General features: G+C 35.9%; 1 protein-coding gene across 2 annotated transcripts in view; it reads left to right on the top strand.

The window, feature by feature from the left end:
• Window positions 1-4,968: 4,968 nt before the first annotated feature.
• LOC108751400 (signal-induced proliferation-associated 1-like protein 1) overlaps window positions 4,969-18,677 on the top strand; it is a 71,916-nt gene continuing 58,207 nt past the window's right edge. The window contains exon 1 of one of the 2 annotated variants that reach the window (XM_018491553.1): window positions 4,969-5,121. The gene's annotated coding sequence lies outside the window, so the exon portion shown is untranslated. The remainder of the gene's footprint in view (window positions 5,122-18,677) is intronic. The other variant, XM_018491552.1, reaches the window with a different exon arrangement.

Here is an 18,677-nt window from a genome sequence, read left to right as displayed (position 1 = left end):
ACGTGCTGTTTTATTGCATTATCCTTTTCAGTTCTCTTTTCATTTATAGTCTTGTTGCAAGTAGCGTCTCTTATAAATGTACTTCTAAGGGTGATATTCATAGTTCTCATATTTAAGATCGTCTTAAGATGAATCAATCAGAGAGCCGTATTATCATCTTAAGATATTACTTGAGACAGTCTTAAAATAAGACTATGAATATCGATCTAGGAAATTAAGACAACAAAACGTATAATCGGGGGCGGAAACACTTTGCTGTCTCAGTTTTCTCCTCTAAAAAGCTTTGTCTTCTATTACTCTCTCTTTACATTCGATTCACGCCTTCTTACTTTCGCCATCGAGAATTGCATAAGTCGATTGACGAGTCCTAATATTCTCATTCATGGAAATGTGTGTTAAATCACTTTCGCTACTTATTCCTGGATGCGCAGCTTCTGCTATGTAGTGCACGATTTAATGAGTGTCGTTAGCAGTGTCTGCGCGCTCTGAAAGGATATGACACGGTCACGCCTTTGGTATACTGTTGTTAAAGTTTACATCTACCATCACTGTCTACTGTCACCGAGAAACGGTAAACATGAATGATGAGTTGACGGTAGTGATGACCGCAATGGATAATGGACTAATCAGCGTGGGTGGCCGCGTGACATGAGGAACAGAGGCAGTTCGCAAGTGGACGATACAACGTCTATCCGAGGGATCCTGTTTCTGATCTTAGCCAGGCCCGCTTTGCGCCACGTGCGGTTTCTATATGACAGACACTATAAACTCTGACCCCGAGTTCTGTTCAATTTTACACGCTAATTTTGAAATCATTTCAGTTTTCTTGATGCACCACATCAAAGCTTTTAAACTTTACGATTATTTGAAATGTTCTTTTTTAAATACAAGGAAAGGACGATCTGCTGAAAAGTACAATATTTAAAAATTCAGTTGGATATGGATTTAAACATATTTGTGTTAGATCATCGAAATAATTACGTATATATGTTTTAAAAACACTTAAACTGATTGCTAAGATTGTTAAAACTTTTTGCGGCGTTGTTCATCATGCTTAATCCATTATTAATTTTTCCATGATTGAATTTCTCTCCATACTTTTTTTCTACCAGAAGAATGTTAGCGAAATGTATGGTACACTGATAACGACAAGGAAATCATTATATATAACATTTAATTGTTTTGATGAGAAACAATAATTAGAAATAAGCGTTGTGCTCGCACAAATTGCGCTTAGAAAGACAGCTTACAAAGTCTTTACGTCGACGTGGATTGTTATTATTTACGCGGAGATACCCAACAGTGGTTTCACACATACTACTATTCACGTACGCAACACGTATAAGCCGCATGCGTAACAGAAAAAAAGTCTTGATTCTTGGAAACGCGCGTTCGATAGAAATGTGATTGGTGAAGAAAATAAATCACTTGGTAAAATAATTTATACAATTTGTACAAGTTTATTGCAATATTAATATGTAACGATTTTAATATTATATATTATTTTAAATTATGAAATAATATATTTTCACAGAAAATTTATGAAGAGCAAAAAATTTATTAATTTGGCATAATAAACAATTATTTGTAACAATGGATTATGTTTAATATGTTCAATATGTTATAATTAAATATTTTTAATACTATCTTTAATAAATTGTATGATACTTATGTTTTTGCACGAAGGAAAACATGAAGATAAGGAAAGAACAAAAATAAGCTAAAAAATAGATTTAATCTTATCATCGCTACACACTAACTTTTAATAACTCAATTTTAATAACAGCTTAATTTTTAAAATGTTATTTAATTCAGAATCTTAAAATCATATTTTTTATAAAGATTGATTCTTAATTATAATATTTCGATAAAAGACTTCTCCTTTTTTATCTTTATCATTAGTGCTCTATAATTTTACATTTTATGTTAAAAAATTAATGAGAAATGATTAATTAAGAACTAAATTACATATCAATATTATTCCAATTTTAAGATTCTATTAATCCTATCGAAATTTTAAAATTAAGATATTAATTTATTTCTTAATTAATTCTGAAACTCTTATACAGAAGACAGAATCCCATTAATTATACACTGTTCTAATAACAAGCTGCTGACTTAACAGAATCGCAATTACGAGTGTATGTAGCGAAAACACGACTTAAGTGTACCGGTCATAAATCTACTGTCTAATAAGTTATACTGCCATTCATATAATCGCTAGTCTCGCACCGATGACTAATTTTTCTTCTCGACGAGCGCAGTCGCCATAGAAATTCTCTAATATCCGCCGCTCTCGATAACGCGTATCCATTTAACGTTGCACGCGAGTTTCGAGTGCGTGTGCATCGGGAAAATTGATTTCGATCGTTGCCAGACGATTTTTTGCCAGATTGCAGTCTAATTCAGTTTTAATAACTTCCCGCGCGCACCTGATCTTGATGGGCAAGCGTTTCGTTGAGTCACGCTTGCCAGGAACCGGATCAAGAATTCTGGAATCTCATTTTGATTGCGTGAAAATCACGATTAGTCAGAAATAACAAGTTAACAAGCTATGAGTGCGATTACGGTTTGAAGTAATTACGTTGCATTTTGCGCTTATAAAGAAAGATCCAGAAGTGAGAACGCGTTTTTGAAGCGAAGTTTGTTACAAAAGATGATCCTTCGTGTTTACGTTAAAAATTTCAAACCTTAGATTCAGATGCTTCTTAATTTTTTTTTAAATAAGTAATAAATATCAAAATAGTTGAGTCATTGTATTGATTAATCGCTAATAAGATGATAGATGGGAACGAAGAAAAAAAATTATGTGTTACAATGTTCAAGACCATTTGACTTTTATCCGATATAAGATGATATAAGATGGTATAAGTACAGTTCGAATTAATGCATTTTCATTATCACCTTGGCAATGAAGCTGACAATAATATTGCACTCGAGTTTGCATTAATCCAAACTGTATCGCATTGGATAAAAATCGATTAGTTTTGAAATTTTGTAATACTTAACTTCTTTTCTTTTCCTTGAAAAGAGAAAAAAATTCTACTTTTGAAGTTGATTTTACTCCTTCCCTTGTCAACGCATCGATAGATGATCTTGCTTTCGAGGCCTTCTTCATGTCATACGAAATATGAGAGTATTAATATCGTTCGTATTAATATCGCACTATAAAATTGTTTGACATTTCGTATTAACACTTGATATTTTAATAGATATCGATATTTCATAAATCATTCGATATTCCATATGGATTATCAATCATTCGAGATTTATCTAACATGAAACGTAAAACGTGAAATTGTAGTATCACATATGAGATATTGCAACTCATATGTCAATAATTTGTCACAATAATTGTTACAGAATATTCAAGTGTTATATTCCACATATACATATATATAATCGTATTTAATAGAAACCGCACTTGATTTGATTTTAGAACGTGGAAACTGTATCTGATTCTCACAATACCTATAAATTTATGTTAGTTTAATGGAATTAGTAGTTGAGATATAATGATATCTATAATGTTTACGTTCGTTTATGTGCATTATGCACATTACGTTTCATTTGTGTCGAAATAGCATACATTTGATCACATTTAAATATCATGAGTGTCAAAGGAATCCATCAGCTCATCTCTATTATCAACTGTATTTCGTCATGTAATTCTATTACAATTGTATGACATTCATCCGATTACTCGACTCACGTTCAAGTTAAATTCATACTTAAAGTCAGTAATTAATTACTGTCTTTTATACAGTATTTTAAATTAACTAATATTAAAATTTTATGAAAGAAAAAGGTACATATATTAGAAAAATACAAGGAAAGTCAAATAATTGTTATATTATCCGCAGATATATAATATCACGTGATTGCATGAAAAAAAACGCGCGACAAATTCATCAAGTAAATCCCGCACAGTCGTAGATGCGGATATTTAATTCACATCAGATTCATTACACGGTCGAATTCTTTCCCTTTCTTCCATTTTTTGTTCCTTCTTTCTTTACGTGTCGCGTCGAAAACGCGAAGATAGAAGTCGCGACTAGAAACAGCAGGCTCATTGTACGAGTATTAACCATCGCTCGCATTCTCATATTCTAAGAAGATTCGGAGCGCTCGTGCACCAACGGAGCACCATGGTGCGGACACGCGACATGGTGGGGGTGGACGAAGTGGGGGCAGGCAGGACGGAGGGTGGGGGACGCGCGGCGGAGCAGCGACGACCGGTCCGGCGGAAGCGAGCGCAGTCATCCCGCGGAGCGCAACCTGTCGCCATTGTCGAGTGTCGTCGCTCGCGCGAGACGCGAGATCTTTCTCTCGCGGTCGTTTCTAGTGATCGACATCAGCTGCATCTCAACGCGCGTCGGTCAACAGATTACGGAAAATTCAGCGTTAACGTTAAGGGGGAAGAAGGAGCGGAAGAAAGAGCGTGTGTGAGGCGATCGATTACGTTCGATTTGACTTGAATGTGCGGCTGATTTCAGATCGGTGCGACACCCCGAGTTCGCCGGGGCCCCAGCGGCGGCGATAAACAAAGAAATCCGCCGCGCCGGGATGGGATGCGACCGCGACGTGAGTCAGATCGAATCAGGAGTCCTGAAGTCGGTGCGGTAAGAAGAGAGATCGCTGCCCGCGTGCCTCTTTCTCGAAGTAAATATCCCCGCGTACGTATATATACGTTCACTGGCGTATGTCGTAGCAGCCACGTTTGTTTATGTTCGCGACTAGAGAGTGACCGTGAATCGAAACGATCGATTGAGAGGATTGAACGAACGAGAGAGAAAGGTGGTTCGTGACGCGCGCGGTGAATCGAGCGTGGAAATAGAGAAAAGTGGTCGGAAACGTGAGTGATCGCTGGGTGCGCGCTCATTGTTGGTGATTTGTGCGAGACAGAAAGAGAGAGAGAGAGAGAGAGAGAGAGAGAGAGAGAGAGAGAGAAAGAACGTGGTGAAGTAAGGCAGAGGAGTCACGCGGTCGGCGGAGCGCGTCGAGGTTACGTTTTGGTGCTCCAGAGGGAAACCGGAAACCGCTATATTGGAGAGGAAGCGGGAAAGCGGCGTGCCGCTCTTCTGTGTGCCGCGACAGAGGCGTTCGTCCGAGCCTGAAAACGTAAGTTCTATAAACCGAAAAATACACGAAATTTTAATAAATAATTATTTGAATATGTAGTACTACATTGTTGAATTCATGATGTCAAATTGTTACCCAATTTATCTCCGAATTATAACAATTATACCTTCGAATTTGAATCAAGTTATTTCTGTAGATCGCCACTGCTTCTATTATGTCGTTAATTTGTCTGAAACAATGGAGTTGAACAATTTTACTCGAATTTCGTTTATTATTTACTAAATGCGTTAATATATGGACGACATTTACTTTGAAAGTAAAGTAATAGAATGGATTGATTTATTTTGACGTATATGAAAGTTAAAAGAAGTAACAAAATGTTTAACTCAAGAAATTGGGTTACAATTGCTCCTCTTTGATATTTAACGGTGAATTTAATATAACATTTATTTACAGAAAATAAAATGTTTCCTAAATAAAAAATAATAATAGTTAAATCAAATTAATGGTTCTTGTACGAAATAAATATACGTTTAGTGAATATTCAAACTGGCATTATTCAAACGAATATTTATTAAAATTAAGTACATTTTTCCTTTTGGTGTATATATTATTTTCCGAACGTTCGAAAAACAATGATTCGTATTCAGAACGCGCTTTTATCGATAAATGCGCACTTATTTCTGACGTTTACAGCATGTGTAACGTATGCTAAATGTACGCTAATGTCGTTGTATAAGCGCGTTTTAAATACAGGCATTTATTTTTCGAAAAAAGGAAACTAATGCCCGTTTCTATCAATGTATATCAATTTTCATCTCGGTTCTTTGTCTTTTACAATTCTTAGAACAATAATTAGGTGAGCCAAGATTAAAATTAAACTATATTGATAGAGAAACGAGCATAAGACTATCAGAAACGTCTTTGCCTCCAATATTATTTGTCTAGTGCGATCGACGTCGAAATATCGGCTAAGACACCACGCCGATAAGAGATAGCACTGATAAAATATTGTTTAAATTGATAACGATAATCGTTAGCCTACTAAATCACTTTAACTCACCAATGAAACCGGAAGCGTTATATCAAAACTTTTAATTTTTAAATATGTATTATTGTTACCTGCTCTGGGAGAATAAACCTGGAACAAAGTGTTACAACCATTTCTGACGCTGATTATGTTTAAAATGCATGTACTTAATTATATCCTTTACACGGCAAAGAGGCTAAATGATATTTCCTTCATAAAAACATCAGACATCACGGTTAAAAAATACCGTGAAGAGAGAGAGAGAGAGAGAGAGAGAGAGAGAGAGAAGAGAAGAGAAACAGAGTATCGCACGTGTATTGAAATTACAAAGTCAAGATAAGTCTTCAAGTAATCGTCATGTGAAACAATTTGAAAAATATCTTCATGATTTTGTCTCTTGGAAAAAATCGTAAAGGAGGTGAAGGCATCTAACCGCTGCGAATGTAGACAATAGAGTTTGTTCAAATTATAGACACAATAAGAATAAATGCACATTCCTAGTGAAGTTGTCGCTATTAGTTTAGAAAGAGTGAAATAGCTTGAATCATCTCTCTCTCTCTCTTTCTATATATATCAAGTTGAAGGCAGATGCTGATATGATTAAATTCTTTCCAACGAAACACAAATGCTAAGATATAAGAACGCATAGTTTATATTTATTTACTTTGACTAATATACAATACGAACAGCAGAATTTATTTAAACTCGATATCGAGAAAAAGCACCGGTTGGGTGAAGAGAAAACCGCAGAAAATACGAGATCCGAGATCCAGGTCGATATTGCAATTAAGCGCGTGGTGCGACGTAATTGGGTCGTACGAGCATAATTAAAACGAGCGAAACAAGCATGCGGTCCCCTCGCGCGCAACATGATTCGCGATAATGATTCGCGATAATGATTCGCGATCGTTAACGGTGCGAGACGTAATCGACAAGGTGTACGACGATGACGGAGATATGTCCCTCTTTCTGTCTGCCACTCCCGTGTAATTAATCTCTGCAATTGATAATCAGGAAGGTGGAGAGTTTCCTCACGTACGATTATAACGTGCTCGGCCATACGATCATCGCGTGCTGATTTTCACGCAACTCCGCCACGTAACGAACGTAACGCCACACGTTAATTTTCTAATCGCGCACCGTTTGGGCGTTCTGAGTCGAAAGAAATTTCCCGCCTGCGCGCAAAAAGCCATTGCACGTAAAGATAAAATTCCAAGTACGTCTGGCATTAATTGTACGAATTTCATACGAGGCGCAGTGAGGATTAAATTAAATTAAGGTAAAATGAGAGGAGAGGGGAAAAACCGTTTACTTAAAGATTAGATTTTTTTTAAATATATATTTCATTCAAAAGTTCATTCAGAAAAAAATGACACACATGACATAGGAAATATGTTACTACGTGAAACATAATTATACGACATTAGAATGCAGTGTACTCGGACCGTGATAACATCTCATGCATCTCGTTCGAAAGCTCCACGATTAACTTGTATCATAACTTTATCGTTACAATCGGTCTTAAATTAAATATCTTTGAATCGGAAAAATTAATGATATTATGAATCCGGGAATAATCTCACCTGAGGTTTTTATACTCGACAACAAAAAAAAGTTATAAAGAAAAATTACGAAAATAAATTATGAAGTATTGTTTTATATGAATATATCGTTTAATAAGTTTTTTTCTTTAATAACTATTCTTTTATGAATCTTTAAATATGAGTTATAATTGTATAGAAATAAAAAATTTATTTTTTTAAGATGCTTGCACAATAAGTTACATGTTTTTTTCCGTTTAATATTTGTTTTTACTTAGTATCTCCAGAAAATTAAATCTATATCTATAATGTTCTCAAATACTAATAAATTGGAAAACAATTAATAATATACAATATGTTGTTAATAATAATGATTGTAATTGGAGAATAAAAATGCATCAGGCGATCGTTTATGTAAAAAAAAAAAATCACATGACATTTGCTGAATTATAATTGAAGAAAACAAACAGTTCCAAAATTCTCTCTAAACATCTATTGCATATATACGCGTTTCGTTATTATTTCTATTCAGGATAACGCCGATTATTTTCATTCCAATGTATCGATATCGCCTTTGTGTCGCCCACGTCATTGTTAGCGGATCATCATCGGGGACTTCAGCGTCTCATGACGCATTGATGCACGTAGGACGTTGTTGCGTGGTCAAAAACCTTTGCCATTGCTCAATCACGTAACGGCGAGATCATGGACGATCGTAAACGATCCCCCGCCATTCGCATCTCGTCATCTCATTAAGATCCCTCACACTTGAATTTTTCGTCGCACCGTCGTCCGCAAGTGATACTTTCTCCACGATTTAGGAACTTTTTTGTTGGTTCGTTTCAAATGGACCACACGTTTTGAACGACCCTTATTCCAAACAATCTCCGAACGCTCCGATAAAAAGTAAAAACAATGTTTAAATAATTCGAGAATGGAAATGGCAAGAACTTTTATAGAATAAAAGTTAAAAAAAACTATAAAAATAATTTCTATATTGAAAATCTATCACGATGTAAGGAATGATGTGAATTAAAAACGTTGGAAATATTATTGAGAACAAAAAAAAAACTGAAAAAATTAGCTTGTTCTATAATTATACAAAAAATGAGATTTGAATACATTATATTTGAAAATAAAATGTATACTATTTAATTTGTTTTATTTATTACTCTCATATACAAAGTATTAAAATACATTACCCACTAATGTTATACATAAAATCTTAGTAAAGCAGTTAAAAAAGAATAAACATACATATTGAGAATTTATCAATTATTTGCGAATATTTTAATGGAAGTATTTAATTAATAATCGTAATTTTTTACATATTTCTCCAGTACATTTTTCTTAAATCCTAATATCAAATACGTTCATTCTTTCAACGCAACTGTCGATTAACATACATTTAATTACGAAGGGAGTTGGTTGCCATACTGCTTAAGATAATTCTTGGGGACATTTTGACTCTTCGCATACAATTAATTACTTTCCAGATCGAAAAGACGATACACATATGAGTGTAATGGTAATTCAGCAATCAGCTGTAATCTTGTCGTTCGTTTGTGAGAATGTCGCGGGTTAACGTCGGGTAACCTTATCGTTTTCTTTCCGATCTGATTAACCTCACTGATCTTATTCGCCGCTATTCCTACGCAACGTAGCGAATGGCCTCAATTTCACATTGTCATGTTGTTCGTGGGAAAAAAATTTCTAGGTGATCTCGTTGCGGTGAGCTTTCCAAGCTGGATTATTCGTAGGCGAACAGTTGATTTTTAATGAATTTTTTATTCCTGCCGGAATCATTTCCCGTAGTAAAGTAAACGTTAACATACTTTTATCGTAATAACGTTTTTGGAAAGTTAATTAAATTAATATTATATTAAATGCCTCGCACGGGTGGAAAATCAATCTGTCGAGAAGGATGCGGCTCGATTGATCAACGATCGTTCTCAGCCGGTTCTCACACGGTTTTCCTGTCGAACCACACAAGGTCAGCCTCTCAATCCGTAATTGCTCATCGATACCTTGGACGATAGATATCGTGTGGGCAGTCCTTATACGGGCAGCGTGGGTCGACGATGTACGCATTGAGAGATCCGATCGTAGCCCTCGATGATCGTACGCTCTCTTCGTGAATTTATTCACGAGATCGCACTTTAATGAGGGCGTCGTGACGCGATCTCGACGTGTCAACGAGCGTGGTCTCTTCCGCGATATTCCGAACGCCGATCTCCGGTTTTTCCGCGTAAATTGGATGAGACCGAAATATCGCGCCTTTGATCTCGCGTCTTTTTGAGAAACTGTAAAATTATTACTTCAAAGCTACATTTTAACTATGTATCCGCGCTAAAATATATACAGTTGCTTGTAGATAGACTAAAAAATAGATCTTATGTAGGAATTTTGTGCTTTTCGCGCGCGCCTGTCAGTACAGGGACGGTTTTTGCAATTATACTGTACGAACATGTGCGAAACACATGGTACTTTTGCTGGTAGATACTTTTAAGATAGTATCCATTAGCTCCCACGATAACTACGTCGCACAAAATATGGAAAATGCCTGAGGTTATTTCCTCTCCACATGTTTTCAAATTCAACGGAAAGGTCTCACAAATTATCGTTACTTAATTTATATTTTGGATTCTTAAATTGCCGAATGAAAATTTGGGGGAATAACCAAGATTTACTGGACGATACTTACTTGTGTTGCAAAAATTTAGAGGAAAAAAAAATGTAAATTTTAACAAAATGTACATAATAAAATACACATAAATTTATAACACCAAAATATGAGAATAAGAAAAATATAGAGAAATATATAATTAAAAAATAAAAAAGATAAAAAGAAATATATCTATGTTTCACATTTTTATTTTTCATATTTTATAATATAACATATTTTTAATCGAACTTATTACAATTGTGAAACAAATACATAATTATTATCTTGTCGGAAACGCGCGCAATTTGCCAACTTTTAACGAGAAGTCGCTCTCAAATGATCTAATATGCGCTGCGTGAAATCTCTCAAAAAAAGGTACTCTTCTGAAGAACCGCTCTCGGAATTCATGCGTGTTGTCCTTCCCGAGAAAGAACGGCCTTTGTGTTTTACGCACACAGTTATTGTATTCCTGACATATATGGTCGATGGGAATTCGTTATTACGCCTACTTCCGGTCGACGCACGGATGACTCTCGCATAGCAGAAATGCGCATCCTGCACAATCCGAAGACACTAAATTGTAACGGAATCTCAGAAACGTCAGCACTTATTCGTATACAGTTATGTATCGATGTAGTGTTAAAAAAGAGCCTTTGTGAAAATTTATCATACTGAGAAAAATGTCTGGTTGGAATTCTAATTGAGAATAAATGAATTTTTTTGTTAAATCTATTAGAATTGTAGTGAGATTAACCGTAATTAACCTAAATACAATCAGAATCTTATAGTTTGTCCATTTTCAAGTAGACACTTTTCCTTGCATTTTTCTTAGTCCAGTGGAAATCAGAACTGTCAATACAGAAAAATATATTCCGTCAAGACGTCATAAAGATATATATACAGAGAATATTCCGAAATCATAAAAATCTGTGCGAAATTATTATTTTTCGAGACGTATATTTTTTTCCAAGCTCCATTTTTTCATAAGCTTTAATTTCTCGGTCTATATATAGCAAATAGCGTGTTAATTAGTAAATTTTGAATTTTTGCAACAGATTAAGAAGCTTAGTAAATGCGCAGTACGTTGCATGAAATCTATTAAAAGGCTCGGCTTGTAGCTGCATTTCCTGATCAGTATAGATGCGCTTTTTATGCAGCGCACGATGCATCGTCACTTCTTCAGAATTCGAAGTCTGATCGTTTCCTTTGCTTGGCAACGACGTGCAGGCACGATCAGGTTTCGAAAACGCGCTTATTTCTTCCTAGAATGCCGAAAGGTGTATTTCGTGTGGAATTTTTCAGAGCAGCTGCGTGTCTAATCGATTTCGACGCTCCGCCTGTGTACAGATACGATGTAGCGACAGAAATCAGAATTTATACTTTCATGTTTATAGAGAGAGAGAGAGAGAGAGAGAGAGAGAGAGAGAGAGAGAGAGAAACTGCCATTTATCATGCACTCCGATGCACTTGGTGATTTATACACATCCCATTTTTACTTGGATCAGGCACCAAATAATTACCTATTTCATAGAGTTGATTTAAATGGTAGTGTATATAATTTTTTATAAAATAAATAACAATAAATAAAGGGCAAGGTAAGAGTCAAACACATTTTAAATTACAAGTTTCGGCTACCGGGATCGAGATACCTCTTCAATAAATAATTTTTTATACTCTCAGTGGTTTGCCTTCCGAGAGAAGATGATCAAATAAAATTGGATATGTCCTGGATAGATCTGAACCCGGATTTTTAACGCAGAACAGATTCTTTATTTTAGTGGCGTAAAATATTAACTTATCATTTAAATCAACTCTCATCATTTTCAATGTATTTATAATCTATTTATATAATAAAATTTTATAGTATGTAGGAATCTATTAAACATAGATAATAAGTTATTATAATAAAGGATAGCTCTAACTCTCCAGACATTTATGCTTCTGTGATCGAAGGCAGTCTGATCAATCCTAATCGGCGCGTTCCGTGACCGTCGCAAATCTCGCAAATATATCGGCATAGTATCGAATAGATGGAGAACACATACTCGTCTCCGCTTGCGATCTTTCTCTCTGTGCAACTGTGGGCGAGTCACGAGATCGCCTCGCAGCGACATGCACGAAGCACGCACAACGCGCGCGGCCACGCGTAAATTCCGACCGATTCTCCAATTAATGCGTATCTTACGGTGCATCCCGTGGCAACACATCGGGAACATATACTTGGACGAGAGTTATCCGACGCTCTGCGGCGACTTAAGCCGGTTTCACGCATATCATATCTTCGAAAATGGAAAACTTTAAATATCTCGGACGATATTTTTTTTGTTTTAATAAAAATTTTTATACTGAGAAGAAAGAATTCCTTTGATCACATTCTTTATACTTAAAACTTCATACAAGATTCGTACGAATATAAAGAGTATTTATTATTAAGAATTAAATTTTATTATCAAGAAATAAGTATTTATTATTGAGAAATAAATTTTTTTTCTACTAGCATTTAATAAGATATTTAATTTCTTTTGAAATTTTTAAACTGAATGTAATTCTTGACAAAGATTTTATTAAAGTTCTACAAAGACTTTATTAAAGTCCATCTGAAATTATTCAAAAAATAAAATTTTTGTCAATCTAATCCGTTCTGCTGTAAAACTATTTTGTCAAGATTCTTCTTTTTCTTTTTAATTTGAGAACTTTTTATAATTTTTATATGTTTATATTTTTGTTTGCTGCAAAAGAAAAAGTTCTTTCGTTCTTCAATAAAGATTTTCACGTGCGTCTCTATTATCGAATGTTCTTTCATGGCGAATCGACCAAGGGATCTGTCACCATTGTACAATGCGGCGAAAGTGGGGCATGTCCCGTGTAAGTATGATACGGGCTTTCGGCCGCACACAACCGCACTACGTGGGGGAGTGCATTGACTTCTCGACTTGATAAACGTTGGCGAGCGAGGTGGAGTCGAAGTCAAGTCGAGCCGAGTCGCCACAGTGCTGGGACATCGTTTCCTCTCCGCAAGTTCATAGATGAGAGTTCCCCTCTGCGCACAAGACTCGAGCACAGGAAAAGGGCTATGGAAAGGTCGTTGTCTTGAGATGAATTCGCTATTTGCGAGCCCTCTCGACCCCCTTTCCTTCCGCGATGAAGAACTACAATTGGTCGCCGCATTAAAAAAAATCCGCTTATGGCTACTGTGGCTCAAGTGACAGACGAACGGCAGAAGAACCTTCTCAAGCATTCAAAGAAAATTGAAGGGACCAAAAGAAATTTTTTTTTTGTGGATTTTTAACGATTTTCGAAGGACTTCAACGAGATCGAGAAAATTGCGGGAAAATAAAAAATTTCGGAGCGCCATTGTGTTATCCGAAGCCGCGTCGATAGAATTGACCTTTGTGCGCGTATGAGAATTTAGCTCGGAGCATTTACGGTGAATTACAGTAATTTATCATGATTCAATAGAGTGGTTCATTCAACGAGATTTTTTACCCGACGTTTTACCAGAATTCTATTGACGATAAAATTGAGATTTTGTGCACAATTAAAGACTGCTTCGTTATTACGGAAAGAATACTTTTTTTCAATATAAAATTAAAAAATAATTATATATTTAAAATATATTTTCTTTTACAGTCAAGACAATTATGATATAGAGGAGAAGAGGGGGGTGGGAAAATTGCGAATGTTAAGGGAAAAATAATGTAAATAAAACTGACCCAATTATTTATCAAACGCGCAAATCTTTACTCAAAGGATATTAGGATATTTAAACAATAATTAATACTAGCAATATACAATAAATTATAATTATAACAATAATATAATTATAATATAAACTATAATTATGACACATAATTGATATTCATATGTTATTGATATAAACTAGAATTTTAAGTCAAAAATAAAACCGACCCAGCATTGCTGGCGGCGAGTAATTTCGAATGGCAAGAATTTTATTTTTTATTGGAAATTACTGTTTTCATTGATATCATTAATATATGTATGAATGTTAATTATTGTAGTTTAAAGCTAAATAATTGGAATATCTTTTGAATAAAAACTTCTATTAATTGATAGATCATTACCGGCTTTATTTAATTTATTTTCGTTAGATCCTTTGCAGTTCTCCCACTTTGCCCTACTATTGCAATTATTACAGATTTAAATCGGAGCAGTTGTAACGGTTTAATCGACTTTCCTTCATATCGTTCGCGCTGCATCGCGTTGCTACGATTTCACAACGCTCTAATTGCCATGGTACACCTTTGCTTGACGTATCGCTTTTACAATTACGCCGTTAACGCATTTAACTCGTTTGGCACAGTAACACCGTTCGCTTCGGCGACGAATTATGCATCGACAACGATATAATTATTTGATACTCGATGCAGATTTTTACTTTCTGAGAGCCCTTAATCTCGGGGGGGAAGGAAATTCTCTATTGTGTCTATCCTCGTGGCCGTCACTACCACTAATAGCAACGAGAGCGACTGGATCGTTTCCTGCGTCGATAAAACCTCCCCTCTCGTCGCTGTCTGAATTATTAGGAGCCATCGTGCGTTCCGGATCGGCGGGACGGGATACAAGTTCTTTAAAACCGTCCAATCGCAATTAATTAGGGCCGGAAGCGCCGATTGGCCTCCTGGTAGTTCACGAGAGGCTGTTGTTCGCAGGCTCTCTCATTCGAGCTCTCCACTTCTCATCGCGACTTAATGAGCTCGCGAATGTCGCTCGCGTTTCGTAGCTCGATATTAATATTTTTTTGTAGGGAATGTAGTAAAACACACACACACACACACACACACACACACGAACGAAAAATTGCTCTTTATGCAACTTTATTATAACTTTTAACATACATAATACTTTTCATATAATAATTATATTATCGCGTATGAGAATAATAAGAATTTTATTTATTTCGAGAAAGTATTGAAATTTCGAGATATAAATATTTTATTCGTAAACAACAACTACAAAAATTAATTTAATCTAATGAAATTTTCGTATCATTATCGACAATATTCTTCGCAGCATAGATGTCTTGTTTTTTAACATTCGTGACTCGAAATCACGACGAAAGCTTCTCTCCGCTGTGATCGTATCAATGGTGATGCCGGCTTTCTTTGAGAAATTCAATAAAAGGTCGTGGAATCTCCTAGGAATGCACGCGATGGAGATTTCTGAGGGATCGCTTCCATGAAGGGCGGATGTCTCCCTTTTCTTCGGGGACGTTCGCGCCGCTGGATGAGATCCCGCATTCTTTCACATAGCGGCTGCATTGTTTACGGCGTGAACGAATGACCGTGGATAGCGTGGGCTGCAACAAAAGACGCAATACGCGCCCGGCCACCCCCTTCGTAGAAACGTAACAACATCGTGTATCGCGCCGTCCGGCTGCGTGAAAAACGCTGCGGGGTGCATATTTTAATTCGTGCGACGGAATGTTAGATATAGGGGGAGAATGAGGAAAGGCATTGAACCCCGACTCCGCGTCCTGCGCAATAATGCTGACCGAGTGTTACAATATGGCATCAGAACGCAGTTAACGTCTGTTACGTGGGAATTAATTATTATAGGAGACTAATATTAAATTTGTCATGTGTTTTATTGTGTTGTGTGTGTGTGTTCTAACGATGGCATTAATAATACCACGACTTGTAAATCTTTCACTTGTAAATCTCGTCGCGAATTTCTTTAGTTTGCTTACCTGTTCATTGATACATTTGTAATTTTATTTTTCGTCGGACCATCAGGATGTTACTTCGAAAAGTCACGTAAACTTTTATCAATAAAGATACTGAAATCCAAATTAATGAATGACGACTATTTGAGAAGATATGAATAATTTGTGAAGGTCTGCTATACATATATATATGCTACGAATACAACCAATAGTCGGGAATATAAAAATAAATTTACGTCGTTGATTCATATTAAATGCCTCATTGATTGATATCGATTATTATTGGATGGCTATTTGAAGATAGGTCAGAATTTTTAAGGAATGTACAACACATTCAAAGGGTAATTTTTAATAAAATTAAATTATATAATTAAATTTATAGTATAATTTATATAATAATTTTTAATAGAATAAGAAATATTGATTTTTATTTATAAAAAATTATTTAAAAATTATATAAAGTGATTGTAAAATGATTTTATTATAATTACTTATATATTCAAATTCTTATCGAAGAACGTAGGCAAAAACATCTCACGAAAAACAAAAATGGAAAATGTTTTCACGTTCTTTTCCATCGTGTAGATTGAATGATTATACTTCTTGGCACGATGACCGATCAGCTATATTTACGATGTATATATCTTATCCGTAAGGAAGAAGCGTAAATGTACTGTTACAACGCAGCGTGCGGTTAACTGTATAATGTTTTATAGTTTAAAACTCGATTCATATTATAATTATGTTTCCATTTACGCTCCAGTTGCGAGTCTGTCACGATGGAAAAACGGAGACGACGAACCTTTTCTCCATTTTCGATCGAAAATAAGATATAATCATAATATGTATTAGGTAGCCTATACATATGCAACCAATAGCATGCAAGATCAATTCTGTAAACTCATGTTTCCATAGCATTACATCTGTGTTTAAAAGTCAAAGATTAAAAACTATCTTATCATAATAATATTCAACTGCTTTTCATTAGGAGTGTCAAATTATTATCTTTTTTTTGTTAGAATTCCCTTTTCAGGTAATCTATTTGACCAAGTAATCTAACAAAGAGCCGTTACACTGTTTTTTTAACATCTTGAATCAGTTTTCAAAAGATACGTTGAAACGTTTCTGGAGTTTGTTATCTCTCGCTCATCGTGATATTTAAGCTAAACATAAAATTCTAGAAAAATACATGTAATAATTACTTGTTTCAAATATTTCGAAAGTTTATATATCCGCAGATCTCTATTATAAATTCATAACAAGCGTCAAATTTATTCAAAATCCTGAATCCTAGTAAGCTAATACCTCAATTAGGATATTATTAAAACAAATTTGCTTATTACAATACATAAAAGAAACCACGATCAATTTTATAATATTCTTCAAAAGAAAATAAATTCTTGAGGTACATAATAATAAGTTTTTCTCAAATTTGTAAATAAGCAAATTTGTACATTTTACTTTATTATTATCAAGTGGATATTCCTTGGTACAGGATACAACCGTTACTTAAATGGCAGAGAATAAAATTCAATATACACAGCCACTTTTCTCCGCAATAGAAGGATTTTATTTTTCTACGTGTATGTAGGTATATCTACGGATCGTTACATCAATTCGGCCGCTTCTCGACGCGGTGACTCGCGTATTCACGAGCAAGAATCGACGAATATACTGTTACGACACAGCGTGCGGCTAACTGTAAAGCATCCGCCACCGTAATGCGCGCGAGTCAAATCATGAACGGCAACGACACAACGTCACCTGGCACACGAGACCCCTCGCTGCGCGGTGCACACGCTCGTTCGCCCAATCCCTCGCCTCGCGGATTCGCCAGGATTCGCATCGAGCCGGGCACGCACGTGGACGCACGCGTGCGTGCGTGCGTGCGTGCATGCGTGCGTGCGCCCGACGATCCTGCGCGGATTATTCCCGCGCGCGCGTTCGCGTTACTTTATTCTCCCTCGCGTTCCGAACTAACGTTAAGCCGTAATCACACTACGGGTCAGGCCCGTTTAGGCCGGAATCAGACTACGCATTGATGATTGAGATTCAAGATTGCAATGTAGATCGGCCTCTACGAAAGTAGTATTTGTCCACTAAGGAGGCCTGGCTCGAAGGTTTTTGGTCCCACTTTACTAGACTCATCAGTAAGACGATGTAGTGTTGGGCCCTGCCTTGGATGCCTGGAATGAATTTAGATTGCTATTCTATTTAAAGGAAATTCGTGTCGCTTCGCGAATCCGAGCGAGTCGCCACCAGAAATTTCACCAATGAGGACGAAGAAGTTTTGGCTCCTTTTGTTCTGATTGGTCAAACTTCGATCTTTCAATCTTCAATCTTATTCTTCAATACGCGTAGTAGTCGGTCGACGATTCCATTTTAGCCAATCACGCAGCGGGGCACGGATGCAACGAGATTGGCTAAAATAAATTCCCGTCAACCGGGAATCTATAATTAATATAATTCTCTGTAATTAATATAATCGTGCAACCGGCAACCCGTAGTGTGATTAAGACTTTTACTCGGGACACGAATCGAATCACTAATTTTTATGAATTGTCGGCTTTTATGCTCGTTTTCCGTTTTCAATGTAGATTTGCTTTAATTTCAGTTCAACTTACTGCTCATCTTTTAGTTCTAGGAATTAGAAAAAATTGAGCCGAGATTAAAATT

The sequence above is a fragment of the Trachymyrmex septentrionalis genome, unplaced genomic scaffold (genome assembly GCF_001594115.1).
Source record: "Trachymyrmex septentrionalis isolate Tsep2-gDNA-1 unplaced genomic scaffold, Tsep1.0 scaffold44, whole genome shotgun sequence".
Classification (NCBI taxonomy): domain Eukaryota; kingdom Metazoa; phylum Arthropoda; class Insecta; order Hymenoptera; family Formicidae; genus Trachymyrmex; species Trachymyrmex septentrionalis.
This window is presented reverse-complemented; position numbering and strand designations above follow the sequence as displayed.